The 21,927-nt window shown below is 37.3% G+C and overlaps 1 protein-coding gene across 5 annotated transcripts in view; it reads right to left on the bottom strand.

Annotated features, from left to right (window-relative positions):
• dgo (ankyrin repeat domain containing protein 6 diego) overlaps positions 1-21,927 on the bottom strand; it is a 114,110-nt gene that overhangs the window by 14,616 nt on the left and 77,567 nt on the right. The gene's annotated exons all lie outside the window — the stretch shown is intronic.

Below are 21,927 nucleotides of genomic sequence, written 5' to 3'. Positions count from 1 at the left end.
GATTTTGAGCCCCTTACAAACGTCGGTTTACTCGAAATTTGGTATATGACAATTCAATATTTAAAAAAAATTGAAAAAATTTAAATTCAAATAAAAATGAAAAATAAATAATAGTTTAAAAAAACTAACAACGTGGGGTGCTTTTCAGGATATTATCAAAATAACCCTTTTACTCATATCTGTTCATAAAATATTTATAACTACTGAATGCACCCCACGCTTTTTTTTACAATGAATTTTTTTACAATCAAATTTGTATGCAGTTGGGATAGCGCCTCTAGCGAAAAACGTAGGCAAACGTTCCAACTCCATACAAATTTGATTTAACTTTTACGCTATCGAGAACGTTAAAAAACTCGCACTAAGCAATCTGATCGAGCAATTCAACAATGCTATAGTAAAATCAATGGAGTTCCCGTATTTTTACAAGGATCCTGGGCTTGAAGTTCCAAATTAAATAACGGCTGTTCTATCCTTTAAATTAGAAAGAATGACCGCTGCGATACAGGAATATAATGGTTCTGGTTAACCTTCGCGAACTCATACACAATCTATGAGAGGAACGGTAATTGCACACGAAACCTTTTGGATTTGATTCGATCATACCAGCCTTTCCCAAAGTGGGCGATAACGCCCCCTTGTGGGCGCTGCAGACCCATTGGGGGGCGGTAAGAGACCCAGAAAAAAATAGGGGTGTTGTGGCTTGGAAGGCGATTTGTAATTTCATCTAGGAGGACTCTTAGAAACCGACTGAGCTCTCGCTATAGTGGTTTTTAATAGATGAAAAAATGGGGGCGCTAAAAAATAATTTATTCTCAAATTGAGCAGTAGACAAAATAAGTTTGGGAGCCCCTGGGTTATACGAATATTGGCGGATGCGTGCATGCTGGATCGCGTATACGTTTTTTTTATTTTTTATTGCTTAGATGTGTGGACGAGCTCACAGCCCACCTGGTGTTAAGTGGTTACTGGAGCCCATAGACATCTACAACGTAAATGCGCCACACACCTTGAGATATAGTTCTAAGGTCTCAGTATAGTCACAACGGCTGCCCCACCCTTCAAACCGAAACGCATTACTGCTTCACGGCAGAAATAGGCGGGGCGGTGGTACCTACCCGTGCGGACTCACAAGAGGTCCTACCACCAGTAAAAAAACCTAAAAGTGTCTTAAGACGTTACACGTACTTAAAAAGATAAAAGGTAAACGTTCTAAGACGAAATCCAAGTAGACTGTCAACCCAACGGTATATCCAAGTCTATTAAGCTGCCTGGCGCTGTGAACAATTTAACGGTAGCGATCCTACTAAAGACAACTATTTTCCGGTTCAATACTGCGACGTGTTCGTTCGTGTTACGGTTGTCGATGAAGAGTTCGGTTAAAAGTTCTGCTTTTTAGTTAAATAGGCATTTTAAGAATTGCGTCAGAGTCGACTGTAAGGGCGATCTAAGATTCCTGATTGCGTCACGTGGAAGGATATAAGACTGCAGAACAGAGAGTGCATCTATTACGTCCAAGTGGAAAACCTCTCATGTCAGAGGTCAAGTTAATTTCCGGGTCGCCGAGACTGTAGTAAGGCATTTTTTAAAGTAGACAGCTGTCAAAAATCGTCTACGTCTTATTGACTTTTTAGGCCACAGGTTAGTTAGTACCATAGACCTATATAGTAGGGACACGACATATTGTTCTATACGTACAATTGCTTATATAAATAGCACCCATTTTGAAGGCACATACATAAACATATATCTATCTCGTTCTTACTCAGCACTTTAACTCGCAGGAAAACAATATAACAGTATTTCAGTGCGTACATAAAATGAAGCATGAATATACGTAAATGTCTCCGTCTCCGTCTAATGAGGCCGAAAATCCGCCATGTTTAGCGCGCCAAATGTCATTGTCACGTCAGTTCGGCCGTCTGTTTTGGGTTGTACATTATTTATTGACTTTGATATCGATTTAATATGATTGCTTATATAAAATTTCTTATTTTATCATGCTTAAAACATACAAAAAAAATAATTAAAACATATTTTATAGTATCTCAAGAAAGTCGTGGGAACTATTTAAATAAAATAGTTTTATAACACTACTAGCGACCCGCCCTCGCTTCGCTTCGAAAACATTAAAACACACATGAAACCAAAAAAAAAATAAAAATAAAAATAAAAAAAGTAGCCTATGTTCATCAGGGACAATGTCGGCTTCTAATGGAAAAATAATTTTTCAAATCGGTCCAGTAGTTTCTGAGCCTATTCGAAACAAACAAACAAACAAATCTTTCCTCTTTATAATATTAGTATAGATATAGATTGTCAACTCGTTAAATATTTAATAATTAAGTGATTTTAGAGAGGAAGTCACAAGGAATGACGTTTGTAATTTTATTACGAATAAATGTTCTGTAGGTGTTTTTTTTATCAGGCGGTCCCTTGATAAGTTTAAAATTTGAATCACTCTCAAGTGAGAGTGATTCAAATGGTGCGGCGTACCTTCCTTGAGGTGCGCTGCGGTAGTGTATTACGGACTTTAGAGTCAGCAAAACAATTAAAATAGATTGTAATAGTCTAAGAAAAACACGTACTCAAAATACGATAACATTCAGCATGCTAGAAATGGGCAGATGGCACTGTACTACGCCATATCTTTATGTTTTGCGGCAAACGACAACTTTATAAAATCAGTGTAGCAAATTTTAAAAATCGTCATATCGTTTACTTGGCATATTTGAAGCACGAACTCGTCTTAGATTTCACATAATATCTAAATCACATCATCTTTGCACATAACAATATACTTACTTCCTATTAAAGTATAAATTCTACAAATACATTCACTCAACAATTTTTAAAATAAAATGAGCCAAGAACGTTTATCGATAAAACCTACTAACATTAAAATCTTCTGGGCAGCACTAAAACCGCCATGTTTTGTGGCCAGATGACGTCACAGTGGCACGAATTTTTTGTTGACGTTTCATTTCCATAGGTTTCCTACTTCAGTGGTTAGTACGTATCATAGACCTATATAGTAGGGACACGACATATTGTTCTATACGTACAATTGCTTATATAAATAGCACCCATTTTGAAGGCACATACATAAACATATATCTATCTCGTTCTTACTCAGCACTTTAACTCGCAGGAAAACAATATAACAGTATTTCAGTGCGTACATAAAATGAAACATGAATATACGTAAATATCTCCGTCTCCGTCTAATGAGGCCGAAAATCCGCCATGTTTAGCGCGCCAAATGTCATTGTCACGTCAGTTCGGCCGTCTGTTTTGGGTTGTACATAATTTATTGACTTTGATATCGATTTAATATGATTAATTATATAAAATTTCATAATTTATCATGCTTAAAACATACAAAAATAATAATTAAAACGTATTTTATAGGATCTCAAGAAAGTCGATGCCCTAAAACTATTATCTATATGTATTTAAATTCATTATGGAGCCCTCATCCGAAAAATCCATTTTTCGGTCGGAATCTATTGATCATGACACTAATCATAAATACCACTTTAAAATATGTCATCAAAACATTCTGTTTTACATTCTGTCATCAAGACATTCTGTTTAGATATTTCGGGAAAAAGGCTACCGACAAAATCTCTTCGGAACTATTTAAATAAAATAGTTTTATTCCGCAGTGAGTAAAACACTATTGTAAATTTGTTAAATATTTAATAATTAAGTGATTTTAGAGCGGAAGTCACAAGGAATGACGTTTGTAATTAATGAATAAATGTTCTGTAGGTGTTTTTTTTTTCACGCGATCCCTTGATAAGTTTAAAATTTGAATCACTCTCAAGCGAAAGTGATTCAAATGGTGCGGCGCACCTTCTTTGGGGTGCGCTGCGGTAGTATGTTACGGACTTTAGAGTCAGCAAAACAATTAAAATAGATTGTTATAGTCTAAGAAAAACACGTACTCAAAATACGATAACATTTAGCATACTAGAAATGGGCTGATGGCTTTGAACTACGCCATATCTTTATGTTTTGCGACAAACGACAACTTTATAAAATCAGTGTAGCAACTTTTAAAAATCATCATAGTTTACTTGGCAAATTCGAAGGACGAACTTGTCTTAGATTTCACCCATCTAAATCATATCATATTTGCACATAACAATATACCTACTTACTTCCCATTAAAGTATAAATTCTACAAATAAATAATACTCAACAATATTTAAAATAAAATGAGCCAAGAACGTTTATCGATAAAACCTGATAACATTGAAATCTTTTATACAGCACTAAAGCCGCCATGTTTTGTGGCCAGATGACGTCACAGTGGCACGAAATTTTGGTTGACGTTTCATTTCCATAGGTTTCCTACTTCATTGGTACGTATACGTTGGCAAAATGAAGAAATTCAACAAATCTTTGGATTGCAGGCATTGACTTCGGTCTATGTCTTAGTCGTAACAGCTTTAATTCGATAATTACATACGAATTTAAATTAATAGGTCTACTTTTTTTTTTTTTGGAATACATAGCTTTTCGGTTATTTATATGTCAACAATGTCAATATCTCATTCCAACGCAACTACTTTTCTGATAAATGAGTAGTAAGTACCATTAAGAAACAGGCAGCAGTTTTAATAGAAAAACTTTAAACTACCTGAAGAAGAATTCCTTATGAACAATTAATTTAATCATTTCAATGTACCTTTTCAATACAAAAACGCATGTAAAAGAAAACCCGCCCGTGTGCAAATAAAGATTAAAATCCAACATTTAGTTGAGCATGCAAATGAATGAAGAATTATCGACATTAAGGATTCAATAATAAAGATGAAAGTCGCTTAATATATGTTGCAGGTGATTTCTTTAGTGAGCTGCGACCACCATAATTGGATAGTAAATCGGTCAATAAGAGTATTTATTTAATAAACGTCTTCATTTAGAAACAAATTCAGTCGCAAAGGGAACGCTAACGAGGTTTGTTTATGCGCCCATTCATTGTAGGGTCCACGTCTAATAATATCTATGTAACTTCGGTGAGTACTGTATGAGCTAAATACAATTTTTTTTAAATGTTCTACATAGAAATAGCTACATGCTTTTAGTCTCCAATAAACGATTGAAACTGTAAATGCATAACTTAATTATGATAAACGATACGGGATTCGTTGTGAATTTTTAAATTCATTTGCATAAATCAAATCTTATTGCCGAAAGCTAATAAATATCCAGATTAGAATAAAATATTAGACTGCGACATGGATTTTCTCACCTAATCGTATTTATTTATCGTTTTTTCGGGGATATCGGCAAATACGCTTTTTAGCCATTTTGTTGTTTAATTCTGACATTGTGCTCGGGATACTCTGTGACAAAAATAAATTAATCTCTGAACTCTGAAGGTACACTGTGTATTAACATAATCCCGAATATTGTTAAATTAGCTGTCTATCGTATGTTACAATTGATCAAGGCATGTTTATTTAAATAGACATGTAACTACAATTAATCACAGAAACGTTGTCAACCGATATCTCAATCGATATTTTAATTAATTCATACAACTCTCACGTGGCGGCCATATTTGTTGCAACGTTGATGTAACGATTCACGGAAAAGAACTTGACGTTATTTATGATACCTGTTTAATAGGAGTGGGTAATATCGGTTTTGCCGCGTATCGAATCGTATCTATATATCGAGGATCAATATCGGATATTGAATCTATATATTTTCTGAATCTATATATTGATGGATGCTAGTAGATTTTCTCGATTCATGATATTTGAGATTTGAAACGATACGCTGATATAATACCGTAGTAGATATAGATTTAAGTCAACGTTATACGGTTGGTTTTCTGATATCAATTTATAATATGATCTTAAAGTAATAAAAAGAACATGAAAATAAAAATATCAAAAAAACTTTCCTTCATGCTTTTACCAGGCTTAGGACTGGCTACATTATTTTCAGTTTTTAGTATTTTGTGTCTTAATTTAAAATTACAAAATATACCAAAAGAGTGTAGATTTCAAAAGTTTAATACAAACACAAGAAATAAACTCAATTATTTGGATTCAACTAAAAATAGAAAAATGTGTACTTTAAAAATCAAACACAAAAAACTTTTAAGTATTTATAAACACTTGTCCAAAAATTTTAGTTCAAGGTCAAAGCGCGTGAAATTAAATTCAACGATACAAATAGGCTATACTGCATTCAAGTTAGGGTCGAAAGTTGAAACTTCTTTCCTTAATTGTATCCTGCTGATACGCTAAGAATAATCTACAGACATATAGACTTAAATATAAGGTTTACAATTGTATGGATAATGCCTGTTTCTGTTTCATTCATCACATGATATCCCTATCGTGCGCTCACTCACTCTGGCCGATTCGATACGAACCAAACGAATATTGCTGATATTAACGAATCGGTACGATATGCCGATGCGCATCACATCGAGCAATATCGTGTATCGGCTGATATCGAAATATAGATTTCGATTCACGAATCGGTCCGATATGCCGATGCGCATCACATCGAGCAATATCGTGTATCGGCTGATATCGAAATATAGATTTCGATTCACGAATCGGTCCGATATGGCGATGCGCATCACATCGAGCAATATCGTGTATCGGCTGATATCGATATATAGATTTCGTGCGGGGCGATATCGGATTCAACGATATTGCTGCGATATATAGATATTGAATCTATATACGATTTATATCACCCACTCCTACTGTATAATATTCTTTTAGCGTTCAGTATTAATAAAACAAAAATTATTGGTAATAAAATTTTAAGTTAAATAGTATTAAAATGCCGTGGCAATTTGTTTTGTCAATCTCCGAGGGCCAGGTTAGGTAGATTGTACGCTATAGCTAAAAGGAAAAAAGATATGCTGTGGTCTGTGGTCTTGCTAGTTTTGTAACCCACCGCATAAACAGCATAAGTGTTCTTTAAAGCCTCACGGGCTCTGTATCAGAAAAATATTATAAACTTTTTGAATACTAACGTCGCAAACAATTATTTGAATTTTTTATTAAAATGATCTAAAAGATAATTATTCGTATAGATAAGAGATAAATAAAATAGATTTTAGAGGATCAACAATAATATTATTTTAACGTTTTATCCAAATAAAATTGTCAATACCATAAACAAACATTGAATTGACGTTACAAAACACGCAAATGACATATCTAGTACGCATCGGAATGTAGCATCGACGTGAACGAGTCGGCCATGTTTTTAGTTGCGACTTTCAACCGATTGCAGACTTGTAATTAAATACTTGGGTAGTATTATTCTATAATATGAAACATAAGTTTGTTTTTGTGTTTAATCTTTGAGTAAAGATCGATGAATGCGTGCTTTGACAATCCAGTAGAATGGATACATTTAGTTTTGGATTAAATTTTGATAATTAAACGTTTTATTTATTTATCTATTGCTTAGATTGTTTTACGAGCTCACGGCACACATGGTGTTAAGTGGTTACCGGAGCCTATAGGTATCTACAACGTAAATGCCGCCACCCACCTTGAGACATGAGTTCTAAAGTCTCACTTTTAACGGTACAACGACTGCCCAATCAAAACGAAAGGCATTACTGCTTCACGGCAGAAATAGGCGGGGTGGTGGTACCTACCCGGGCGGACTCGCAAGACTTCCTGCCACCAATAAACTTCACATACTAAGACGCGAATGCCACTATCCACTTTGAGAAATGAGTTTGAAATCTCAGTTCAATTTTATCTCTCCAAATCTTACATATGCTCCGGTACTCACTTAACAACAGAAGGGCCGTCAGCGTGTTCACACTGCAAATAAAAATCTATCTACATCTCATTCCATCAGATGATACAGACATACTCTAAAATCATCTCTAAAATCATTCTATATTAGGCTTAATAGTACGGGTTCTTTAGGTTATGGATCAATAGAGTTCTAATAAATCTTATCATGACGATTCAACCGAATATATATAATAATAATAAATAAATATAAATAAATATATTATATATTAATAATAAGTAAACACTGTTGCGGTAACGTTATTGAAAAATGAATATTAAATTAGGTTTTTTAAACTTGAACAGGATATTACGTAAATTAAGTTTCTCGAATGTTCCTCCATTAACATTTTATCTCTAATTTTTTTATTTGATCGAAATAATTCGTTTAATTTATTATAAAATGAAATATGTTTTCTATAGCGAAACATCAAAGTGGCGATCTATGTTTTTTTACCTAGATGTATATGTTTTGAATCTAGATGGAAATTATCAAGGTATTCAGATAGGTAGGCACGTTCACCAGCTAACATTTGAAGCTGAGTGAGTGAGTTTATTGATCTTTCAGTTTTGTTACTTTCCTTTACTTTGTTTGTTACAGTTACTTTCTGTATTTTACGAGTCGATCCGTATCATTTTAAATAGACTTGGACATGAAAAATATTGTCGATTAACCGAATTTTCTCTATAACCATAGATAATACTTTTTTTTTGATGCCCTTGTAGACAGACGAGCATACGGCCCACCTGATAGTAAGTGATTACCGTCGCCCATGGACTTCAGCAATGCCAGGGGCAAAGCCAAGCCGCTGCCTACCTAAATACTAAGACTATAACTCAATCGTATAACAGTCACAGTAATGTCAAACGGTAAATGAAGAATATTATTTGAGGGTTATGTGAGGTATAAGCGAGAAAATTAGACGAAAAAGGCCAGATTTGTGGAAAGAAAATTCTTGGATCTTGCACCACGATAATACGCCTTCGCACAAGACACCATTGTGAACGATTTTTTTTTTATTAAAAACAATTAATACCACCTTATTCACCAAATATGGCCCAGCCGACTGCTTTCTTTTTCCTAAACTAATAATACCACTTAGTTGCACCCGTTTTCATTCAGTAGATAACAAAAAGGAGAATTCATGGCCAGAACTAAACTCAATTCCGAAAAAAAGGTTGAAAAAATGTTTCGATGATGAAGTTATTTGTTGGCGTAAGTGTATCGTTTCTGAAGGAGTTTCCTTAAATGATAAAAAAAGAAATTTCGATGATTATCTAACATTTTGTGTATTACTTATCATTTCCCGGTACTTTCTTGACAGAGTAAGTAGTATTGGGTTTCTTTTTTCGGCGCTGATATGAGCGGAGGACAGTTCTGTGATTGTGTGATGTCTGACATAACGTCGATATGAAACCTTTATAGATTTAGGAATTCTGTTAAGGAAAACTTGTGCTGTAAAAGCCATTAAGTAATAAATTTAGCAATTACTTGTTGATAGCACAAGATGGGAATGAAGATTGGGAATGGGAATGAGATGTTAGAGCTATAGGCCATTTTATGATTACAATTTTGTTTTTTTTTTTGTGACTTTGCAGACTTATTTACTAGCAATAAGTAATGATAATAATAATAATATATCTACACAAGAGGGCTGAGATTGTTTCGTGGAACCTTCTTTAGACACACTGTGGCAAGTAATTATAAGGCGGCTATTAAAAAACACGGTTCGTGCTTTTGAAAAGGGTGATACCTAAATTAAATTTTGTGTCTTGACATTTAACGAGTACCTATGTTAAATTATTGTATTTGCTTAATATCAGGATGAAGTTTCCTCCTTTCGTCGAAAATCCCTAATACTCCAAATCCTCAATGGTCGTGGTCTCCCTTAATAACTCTTCTGGACTATTCTGCGCCAGCCCTGCATATCCTCGGCCATGGTGATGGCATCCTGAGCTGAGGTGTTGAGAGTAGCGCGTATCTGGTTCGACGATTTGTCATGAAGTAAAACGAACTAAAGAAAACAAAACCGGACTTGTAGTTTGAAAGTCTATATTTTATGTGCTATGCGGAAACCGAACGCTTGTTGTAATGGCTGTGTTTTTGTGACAATCATCGATTGAAGATGTGATCGTTTCTTGTGAATTAACCGTGAAAATTTCGCAAAGATTTTAAAGCAGATTACTTTTTGTTTGAAAATGGAATAAAAAGACCGACCGCCAATGTAAATGATGAATGACAATTCCATATTTAGGTAATATTTGTACTAGTTCTTGATCTAGATTATCTTGTCGTTTCATTTCGTTCACCTGTGTTTTTGCAAACTTTGTAAGGCAATTTAGAAAAAATCTGAATTGTACAGTTCTCTCATATTTGCTTTATATATTCTATCCTATTTTTTGTGATCGACTTTAATTTGTTCAATCATACTTTAAAAAGGATTATTAAAACGTATTATTGGAATCATCAATACTCTACGTTAACTGGATCAATGAACGAGCCGTTCATAATAGGAGATATATTTCGGTTTTCACGAAATTTAATTTCAGAACTATTCGTATTCCCAGTAGTATTCCCCCACGGAACAAGTAGTTCCGTGAATTGCGTATTAAATGTTAGTACGCCGCGCTCGAAGGGCTAACTTCGACAATTGCCGGCGGGTCTCTCGCAGTTCATAGAAGTGATCCAGGTGACAAAAGTTTGTTATGAATACATAGGAAGAAGATTTTGAGCGGTAACAGTAACTGGTAGGTTTATTCAGAAGCAAAATTTTGTAACGATTCTGAAGTGTGATGAGGAAGAGTGACAAAATGAGACTGGACCTAAATGAGGAGGAAAGTCGTAAGAATAATCGATTATATTAATGTCAGCTTGGGTTGTAACCTGTCACTCTGCCTCTGGCCTCTGGGTTAAAGGGTCTGATTTGCATTAGAGCTGGAGGGAAGTACTTGTTTTTAAATAACACTTTAGGGATTGAAATATTTAGGATTTTAATGCACCCAGTGAACGTGGTTTTTTGCGATACTTTTTCGAATTGAATCTTGATCTTAACTTTTGGAAGCGGATGTTGTTTCGCAGACTTCTCGTGTTTAAATGGTGGTGGTGGTGACGGTTGACAGGTAAACTTTGACGGTCAAACAAGTAGTAAGTATTTATTTTTGTCAAGTTAAGTTTTATCAATATTCGGTTAAGTCAGTTCAGTCATTACCAAAACGTCATTGTCACAGTAATAAAAACGGTAATAGGTATTACCAGTTTTTTCAATTTAATCAGCCGCGTATTATAAAAAAATAGATAGGGTAGAAAAAGCGCCCTAGCATCTTATGATGGTAATAAAATATTGGGTACTGGTGGCTTTGGGAGTCTACACGTGTTCAAATCCAATAAGAAGACATATGCACGTACTTGAGATATATTTTTTGCAGACGAGTATGCGACCCATCTGATGGTAAGTAGTCACCGTCGCTCATGGACGTCAGAAATGTGAGGGGTACAGTCAAGCCTTTGCTTATTGCCGACGACTATATCCACGATGAAGGAATATTATATCGTATTATTAAAATTCTACTCTGAAAAAGGGAAATTTGAGTAATATTCGGTGGTAAGGCGTATTGTAAACCTTCATAGGTGGATACCATGACCTTGTCTATTTCTACCGCGAAGCCGTCATGTATTCCCTCGATTTTACGTATCATGGTAAGTAGCGGAAACCCAAATTTAATCATAATTTATATGGGCTCCATTAATCACTTTAAACCAGGTGAGACGTGAGCTTGTCGGCTCGTCTGAGAGTAATAAAAAATACGTGTGGCACTCGGGGACTACCGCGGTAAAGCTATTGCATAACATTTTTTATCAACTTATGCAATTATAATTAGACAATAATAATTTAATATTAAAACAATAATAAAATAAGACTACGCTATATTTATAAATATAAAAAAAATCAAAACATTAACTGTCCCCTTCACACTCATAAGCTATACAGCGCGAGAGAGAGATGGGCAGACTTTTCATGATGCGCATGCAGTGCGACCTCACGCCGCACGCTTATTCACAAACACTACACAAGCGCAACGTGTGAATGTGTTGAACGCGAGCTACATGGTAGGTGGATTGGAGGGGTGTTAGGTTTTATTTTCGTTATGGGATTTCTTGATTCGGTCGCCAAAGCCCGCGAAAAAAACTATGCAATAGCTTAAAATATTACTGAAATCCTGTAATGTTTTTTTTTTATTTCTCCAAGTACAAACATGTCTGAACATCATGAAGTCTGTAGTGGTGCGAAGTGTTCGTTAAAACGAGCATTGTCGGTGTCGGTGTCGTGTCGCGACTGAATTTATCGATATTGTACGAAACGCCCAACGGCGGCCATTATTTACTCAATACCATTTTGCATTGTTCACGATTTACTTAACGCTTCGAAGGATTGAATTCGTTTGTTTTTATTGGTATTTCCGTCACATTAAACAGACGTATAGAGATTGAAAAATGTAATGTTCTCAATAAATTACGTACATAATCATCGTCATCAGCCTGTATCTATCTCTCCACTGATGGATGTAGGCCTCTCCCATAGTCTGCTACAATGAACGGTCCTCCGCCTTCCGCTACCAAACTTCTCCAGCATATCGCCGCAAGTCATCGGTCCACCGGGCAAGGGGACGCCCAACGCTGCGCTTACCGGTACGTGCTCTTCAGTCCAGAACGCGTCTGGACCACCGACAATCGGCAATTGGGCACGAATGTCCGGTCGATTTCCACTTCAGCTTACTAATCTTTAGGGCCATGTCGGTTACTTTGGTTCTTCGACGGATTTTCTCATTTCTGACTCGATCCATTAAAGTAACTCCGAGCATACCCCTTCCTTGAGCATGCTGTCAACGTCATCAATGTTCACGTTCCAACGCCGTATGGCATGACCGGTAGTACGAAACGTATCACATTATTACGGATTCGCCCGATCCATTAACGGTCTAAAAGCACCGTTCACCGTCCTCGTCGAACCCGTTGCTTGCGACGAAGGGCTCGATGAGTGACTTAAGCCAGCCCACTGAGTTTCTCGCCCGATTTTCTCAGTAGGTCGCGTTTCCAATCCGGCGGTAGATTCTGCGAAGCACTGCTTTTGCTAGTGCCAGTATTAGCAACATTCCCGGTTTGAGCCCCGTGAGCTCACCTACACGTCAAGGTGAAGCTGTAAGCCTCTCAAGGCTATCAGCATAGGTAGCAAAAAAAAAAAGAAACGCACGTAATAATGTAATTAATTTTTTATGAGAATTAAGACAAATTTTGACGTGATAGCGGCTTATAAATCGATTAACACCGACTGTACGCACGAAAAAGTATCACGTTCCGTCTGAGCCTAAGCAAGCGAGAGCGCGGAGCAGCCGATAGAGAGGCACGATCGGCTCAAGCCTTGGCTTATGACACATTTATATCTTTTCTCGCGTGACGTCAGATCTAGCAGTTCGAATAGTTCTGCTACTGATGTTATCATGTAAAACTATCGTCCGTAAACCGACTTTACAGACACCCAATTAATTTTTGTCTAGCACTAAGATCGCCTCGGTCAAGTATGTGACCTTGACGAATTGAAGTCACACTCTACAACACAAGGTCAGGTCGATTCTGAATTGGTGTTATTTATGTCTGCACGGTTTGTTTATGATACATATTTCGAAGTAATCCGTGGTTTAGATGTTTTTGTTTATTTTGTGTTTACAGCATCTGTAACAGAAAATCGAAGCTTACGCCCGATATTAAAACACACAACAAATTATTGCTTAGAAGAAAAAAAAAACATAGACAATTGAGAACACAGATTAAATATCTCTCAGCAAATTCTTAACACAGCACATATGCTGTGGAATTTTATGTACTCGACTTTCACTCTATGATTTTCTGTCTGTCTATAATCTAATTAACTCGACTTTAAACATTCCGTTACGTCGTAAATCAAAGAACTTGATGGCTTCCTTTTTAATACTGCTTCATTTTTACAACTGGCTTTATGTTGACGGTCGTAAAATTATCATGAAACTAATTGGCGGTAATTTTATGAGTAATTGATGGTCTGGTTAGTCTGTGCCCTTGACGACTGTGTTAGTCTGTACCCCTGACGACTGTAGGAACCAGGGAGACTTTTTGGCGGGAACGCGAGGAGTGAAGTTGTGTGATTTGTTTTATTTTGACTATTTAGTGTTTCTTTAGGTTTAAATGTGTAATAACGGTGGTTTATTAACTGTTTAATATCTGTGAAAGTGCACAAATGTGGGAAAATGAAACAAAGCCGCTGGACGTCACTTCTCGTGATCCTCCAAAAAGCCCAATGAAAAAATCTTAGTAAATGACCACCATTTTAATAAGATTATATTTCATCCCATATCACCTCATCTCATTTCATTTGATTTCATCCCAGTTGATTAATGTCTCAAATTAATCATCTTCATTTCGTTTCATAATTTTTCATAAAAATAAGAAAATAAATTAAAATAAGACATGACTTAAAGGTCCTAGTTACCAGGTCATAAAATCCCTTAAAAAAAAGGAACCAGGGATTGATTCCGATGCCAGTGTTTTTGGTGAGGACTTTACGTATTTTAGGATAATATGGTCTCGTGTGTACATTTTCGATATCCATAACACAGAATAAAGTTTTGTCTGGGACCAGTGTAAGCTGTAATTTGTTTATATAATTATTCGTTAATCAGATTCGGTTTTGTCAAGGTTATATTGATTTTGAACTGGCAACATTGTTATTGAATTGCTTTAAATATACTTTGAATGTTGTTTTTATGTTCTGTTGTAGATTAAAGACAGTATTTTTATTAATTAGGAGTTTATAAATTACGACAGTATGTTCATTATATTGCACAAAATTCCCGTATGCTACTGAAATCGATTTTACTGAAGTAAAAATCAAAAAATCATACGACCCGATACAAGATCCGCTTTCGTTTACGTATCTGTGACGTAATTTAAAATAAAAGTTTCTAAAGCTGCTAAAGTCGAATTTCGATCCTAAATCAACACTACGTAATGAAGATGCTTAGGCAATACATGTCAAGGACACATTTCTTCACAGGCTTTCATTTATTTATAACATTGTAAGAACAACAAAATGTGACTTCGAATTCTGTTAAAGCAAAACTGAACTATCAACTTAATGACATTATACACGAAGTCGTCGTGGCCTAAAGGATAAGACGTCCGGTGCATTCATATCGAGCGATGCACCGGTGTTCGAATCCTAGGCGGGTACTAATTTTTCTAATGAAATACGTACTCAACTAAATGTTCACAATTGATTTCCACGGTGAAGGACTAACATCGTGTAATAAAAATCAAACCCGCAAAATTATAATTTGCGTAATTACTGGTGGTAGGACCTCTTGTGAGTTCGCGCCGGTAGGTACCACCGCCCTGCCTATTTGTGCCGCGAAGCAGTAATTTTAGGGTGGGGCTTTAGATATGAGTGCTAAGGTCTCAGTATAGTTACAACAGCTGCCCCACCCTTCAAACCGAAATGCATTACTGCAGAAATAGGCAGGGTACCTACCCGTGCGAAATCACAAGAGGTGCTAACACCAGTAAAAAATTCGGTGATTTTATGATTCAAGTCCATAATCTCACAGGAAACAGCAAATAATGCTACAGTAGAAGGCTATTAGGAAAATTCTGCGCAATAAAATACATTATGTCTTCAACTCATGGCTATGGGACGTGGTCTAGTTAGGGATCACAGTTAAACCGCATCATAAATTGAAAGATAATTGCACTTAGGGTTACAGACATTGATGTAGATCAATTTTATTTTGCTGTTAAATTGAATTGATTTATAACTACAAGCTGTCTTGGGTTTGATGTCTTCAAATCTTTATTCTAAAGACCTAGTTCACTGCTACATCACTTAAACAATATCTCCTATATCAATATCTCCTAAACAAATGCTGATTATATCACTTACAGAGACTTTTTAAAGGCAAATTACTTTTAAGCTAAAAAGTTTCATTATTATTCGACAGCTTTATACAAAAGCATCAAAAATACTTACAAGATCTAATGAAAGCTTTTGATAAATAAACTGCGTCCCCGAAAGCCCTGATCGCAGAAAACCAGCTTTCGATTGTTTTTGTTTCATTCCTACAACTGCTGTTCATACATAGACTTGGATTACAATATTGAAGGTAGATGAGGATACTTGATGACAGATCGTGATGGATATCATTTGTTATTCATTAACGTCATATTCTTGTGGTCAAGTCTAAAGATTGGTGCTGTTTAGATGGGAGATTCAGGTAGGTTCCTAAATCTGCCGCGCGTTCCGTTTTCAAAGGTGAAACAGTTACATAATACAGTTGAGAATTTCCTTGTTGAGAGTTCAGTTGAGAAGATCCTATCTCTCAAGGTTGGTGGTGGCTTTGGCAGGTGGCATCATCAATAAAATTAAAATACCACAGATACTAATTAGCCTTTAACGTTTGTATAAGTAATGTAATATGTCTTTATTGTGGCTTGCTTTCTCCCCAATATGTCTGTTCGTGAGAAAAAAAATTAAATGTATTCCGGCCTATCTACAAGATGAACTAAAGAAGTGACTAGAAGACACAGCAAGAATTGTAAAAAAAAAGGAAGTTTTGTAAGATTTGGTTACTTTGAAACGCGATATTTTTATTGATATAATTGTACTGATGGTAGGGCGTCTTGTGAGTTCGCGCCAGTAGGTACCACCATCACACTGTCGAAAGAGTCAGGTACTAAAAGAAATAAAACTCAGTGTGCTTAGTGCGAGTTTCATAACGTTCTCGATAGCGTAAAAGTTAAGCCAATTTTGTATGCAGTTGGAACAGCGTCCCTAGCGGCAAACGTACGCAAACGATCCCATTCCATACAAATATGAGCTAACTTTTACACTATCGAAAACTTTAAAAAACTCGCACTAAGCACTCTGAACTCATGTCTCAAGGTAGGTATAGACGGTATTTACGTTGGTGATGTCTATGAGCTCCAGTAACTCTGCCGATGCCGATCTCAAGCCCGGATGAGAAAAGAGGAGGGTTGAGTTGAAGTTCGAACTTTCCACCGTAAAACAGTCAACGCCGAATGTCTGGCGGCGGTTAATTAGCCGGACCCAAACAAGGCTTCAGCGGCCTCGAAGAACTAAATCTCTTCTAAAAGCACTGCCGTGGAAGGGCACGGGACCCCACTATTTGTATTTTTTTAAGAAAGCCTCATGAGGCCACGACCCTCAGCATTGAGGATTATCGACGCAAGAAGGAGGAGGAACCGCTTAGCACAAGGAGGGGCCTTCTCCGCCCATTTAAGTAATAAAAAAAAGGATCTCAAAGTACCAAAAGAGGCCATACTAATTCATGCAGTGCGCCAAGAACAAGGGTTATTCACTAGGTATGTCCAAACTAATCTGTCATGTTAAAACTACACAGAAACATAAATAAAGTTCACGCGATAGTCGTTTTAAATCACGAGGTGTTTTGTGCTTAGTTTGGCTTCATACGTGCCGAAAGCAGCCTGATTAAGGAGGTGCAGCGAGCGTGTTGAAATAAACCACGATGTTTACATAAAAAAGGTTTTTGAAGATAAACTACTTTAGGTGCGTGAAGAGTAAAGCTTTATTCGTGGCAGATTCGTTACGGCTAGAGAGAAAAGATACAATTTAGGTAGAGCGAGAATGAGAAAATAGACAGAGCGTCTCGCGAACCACTCCTCCGTGGAGATAGGAAAACGACAATGCGAGCTTAGTCGTTTTTGGCGCTTGGACGCAAATCAAAGTGTAGTTTAACTATAATATGTCTATAGACTATAATATATGCATCTAATAGTAAACTGGGGTAAACAATGTAATATAATAAATCAAGTCCCACTATAGTGTGGGGAATTTATACAATTTGACTATTTCTGTCGCGAATCACCAACGCCTGCCAGTTTGGAGGACGGAGCAACTGTTGTACTAAACAATTGGGACAGACATAATATATGTCACAGTTGTGTGCCACTTAGTACCTACTTAGTGGGTGTAAAACTTACCCGTGTTTACTTTAGAGGTTATGGTAATTAAGATCTTCCAGTGAGCAGATGAAGTTGTTCGGTAGACCGACAATCCGATATGGTTATTTTTTTCCTTCCTAAGCTGATAGCCTTGAGAGGCTATATCAGCGTAACCTTAACTAGTAGGTGAGCTCACGGGGCTCAAACCTGACGACGTTGCTAACACGAACCCTAGCAAGAGCAGTGCTTCGCAGAATCTACCACCGGATCGGAAACGCGACCTACTGAGAAGATCCGGCGAGAAACTCAGTGGGCTGTGTCTGACCGATATGGTAGGAAACTTTTAAATGATATGCAAAATTATCTTTTTTTTTTTTTTTTGTCAGGAGGAAATCGCCGGACTTCCGCCCTTCACTGGGGATGGAGGGCGGGGCATGTCGGAGTCGAACCGACTAAAACCTCCTGTCTCTCAACAACCAACGTCCAAACCTCGCATGAGACAAAACTCATGAAAAGGCAAGGGGGGGAAAGTGAAGCGTTTAGTGCGGAGCACATCTCTCCCATCACCCTCCCCCTCGGGACGCCGGACTGGCGGTCGTCGGCGCCACGACCACCAGCCCTCTCGGTCGGCAGGCTATCCGAAGCCCGCCTAGATGGCACCGGTTAGAATGGTCTATCCTACGGAATACCCCGCTGGGTCAGAACCAGCGTGGGTTGAGGATAGCCGGCCTTCCATCACCCGGATGCTCATGCATAAAACGCGTGCAGAGCAGCTTGCACGTCGTCTTCTTAGGCCCCCTTCGCCGGTCCCCAGGCCGACATGTGAGGGAGACCCGAAACACTTAGAGGGCCAGGGCTTGGGCGAAATCCGCCTCCCTGGCCCCCGCTCGACGGCGGCGGGCCTGTGCGTCTCTCACGCGCCCCGCCGCCTCCTTCTGCGAGATGGTGCACTCGCAGAAGTCGAGCATCGCCTTCCACGACTCGTCGTCACCGAGCATCGATGCCACAACACTCGGCAACGACAAGTCGTTTCCTATTTTTGCGACGAGGACACGGCGCCACCCCTCCCATGCGGGGCAGGCGACGAGCGTGTGCTCCGCCGTGTCCAAGTCGCAACCACAATGGTGGCACTCTGCCGTCGGCTCGGCTCCGATCCGGTGCAGGAACTCACCGAAGCAACCATGCCCAGTGAGCACCTGCGTGAGCCGGAAAGTGAGGCGTCCTCTGTCACGATTCACCCAGTTCACAAGAACCGGGCGGATCGCCTCGACGGTCCTACGACCAGCCGAAGGATCGGCCAGCCGTCTGGACCATGACTCCAGCATGCAAAATTATCTAGACAATCTAGCTAGCGCGATTCATGTATCTGTCAAATATCTTCTTTACCATAAAAGGCACCGTCACAATACAATAATAACGAAAAAGTACATACGTCCCGTAGTTTAGGTATAAAAAAGAGAGGTACCAAATTTCGTTTTCGAGATATTTCGGCATTCTCGTGTCACCACCATACTACAGACACGAAATAATGGTTCGATGAAATAAGGTTTAAGAAAGAAAAAAAAACCCCAAGTGCACGACTCCGAAGACCGGTTGTAAGCGAACTAGTTTTTTTAATGATCGTCAAGTATTTGATGCAGGGCTGCCCGTTGCTAGATGTCGCAACATAAATTATTTCATAACCCTATAATTTGGTGTTGGTTTTGGATCGGAGCGTGTTGTAGATTTTTTTTCATAAAAATGTCTTACTTAATCTTTTTATGTTCTACGGATAATTTTATCATTTTACTCGTAATTTATTTGGAAACTTTTATAGAATTGGACTGATTCTCATATAGATGGGCGTTTGGTATGAATAATTCAGATCTGATATTAAACTGGTTAAAATGTCGGGAATGAAGAAGTAAGTATCGACGCGATACACATAATTACGTGGAACTATTTCCATGCTATGTGTTCGAAGGTCAGTCTTGTTACCAATGCAACATTCAGTCTTGTGTCTTGATAAGTAAAAAATTCATATGGTTTGCTTGTTTGAGATAATAAGAAAAGCATCGTCAAAACCAAGATGTTTATCAAGAAGTTTTCTCTTCGTTTATTCTGGTATATCGTCGTTTTCAAACCAATTTAACATACGCGCATTTTTTTTTAGTTTGTTCTAATTTTGTAATAATAGAAATCATGTTATTACATGTTTTTTTAAGCGATTTTATGACCTGGTAACTAAGACCTTTAGGTCAAGTCCTATTTTAATTTTAATGAAAACTTTTTATATGAAAAATGGCATGAAATGAAATGAAATGAGATGAGATGATATGGGATGAAATATCATCTCCGTAAAATGATGGTCATTTACTAAGACTTTTTGGAGAATCCCGAGAAGTTACGTTCAGCGGCTTTGCTTCATTTTCCCACATTTGTGCATTTTCACAGATACTAATCAGTTAATAAACCACCGTTATTATATATACATTTAAACCTGAAGAAACACTAAATAGACGAAATAAAACAAATCACACAACTTCACTCTTCGCGTTCCTGCTAAAAAGTCTATTCTAATAATAACCTAACCCAAAAATAAAATCGAAGATATAGCATGATTAACTTTAATTAAAATTACTTTTACGGTTTGATCGCGTATTTGTTATTATATTACATTACTAGCGACCCGCCCTCGCTTCGCTTCGGAAACTGTAATTTATTATTGATCTCTCCACTATTTAATGGATGTTATTATACATATAAACCTTCCTCTTCAATCACTCTATCTATTAAAAAAAACCGCATCAAAATCCGTTGCGTAGTTTTAAAGATTTAAGCATAATTAGGGACAGAGAAAGCGAATTTGTTTTATACTATGTAGTGATTATTCAATATAGTATTTGCACGCTTACTTAAAATAAAGTGCCTATTAAATTAAGAATAAATCGTATAAAGAGTTTTAATTATGTATATGAGTTGCGAATAGCGAAGTAAATATTACATATAGCATTACTTTAAGCTAGTTTCCAAAAATCAAGTTAAAGTTTTTTTTTTATTGCTTAGATGGGTGGACGAGCTCATAGCCCACTTGGTGTTAAGTGGTTATTGGAGCCCATAGACATCTACAACGTACATGCGCCACCCACCTTGAGACATAAGTTCTAAGATCTCAGTATAGTTACAACGGCTGCCGCACCCTTCAAACCGAAACGCATTATTGCTACACGGCAGAAATAGGCAGGGCGGTGGTACCTACTTGCGCGGACTCACAAGAGGTCCTACCACCAGTCAAAAGTGTATAACCGCTATCTTACTTCACAAGCCGGTGGCTGCGTCGCGACTGAAATAGGCATAATAGTGGTTCCTGCTCGTGCGGGTTCACAATAAGCTTTAACACTGATAAAAGTCACAGTACGAGAAATTTGAGCTTTCTTATCTTGTCTTTTCAATCGTTAATACACTTCCCTAAACACCACTCGCATGAATTACGCTAAAGTATTGGTTGACTGGTATATTTAATAAATAAATAAATTAATAACGTTTATTCTGCGACAAGTATTATTGGAAGGAATTGTAAACGGTAATCATAAAATTTCTACACGTGTACAAGAATGTATTGCTTTTAATAAAACGCATTATTAATACATCAAAGATATAGAAATTACGTCAAGCTTTATAAGTGGAAGTTAGAAAGCTAGCTATCGCCCCAGGGTAGGTTCGTGCTCGTAATGACGGGCTTAGATACGAACATGGTGTTATTTTACGGAAAACCAAGATAGCAGTTACACGAACTTCTAGAATTTCTAATGTTACGCGCTGGAGTTCGGGATTAAATAAAAATTCTATCGAATTACAAGCTAACACTGTATTTATTACTTAGACCAATTTTAAAATTCTCAATTCGCTTCTTCCGCTTCGCATCAGGTGTTCCGTTCGCTGTTTCGCTTCGAGTAGTTCCAATTACTGACTGACTGCGTGCCATCTCTGCAACGCTTTTTATAGTCGAGACGAAATCCCTAAAATTGTCGAGAATATTCTAGTCTAGTATTGTGTGATTCCGCTATCTAACAATAAATGACGTTGTACTTCTCGAGCGTTCTAGATACTACTAGATCCTTCAATATTCGTTCGATTATTTGG

Source organism: Bombyx mandarina, chromosome 03, assembly GCF_030267445.1.
Source record: "Bombyx mandarina strain Sakado chromosome 03, ASM3026744v2".
In the NCBI taxonomy this organism is placed as follows: domain Eukaryota; kingdom Metazoa; phylum Arthropoda; class Insecta; order Lepidoptera; family Bombycidae; genus Bombyx; species Bombyx mandarina.
Note: the sequence above shows the minus strand (reverse complement) of the source record. Positions and strands in the feature narration are given on the sequence as shown.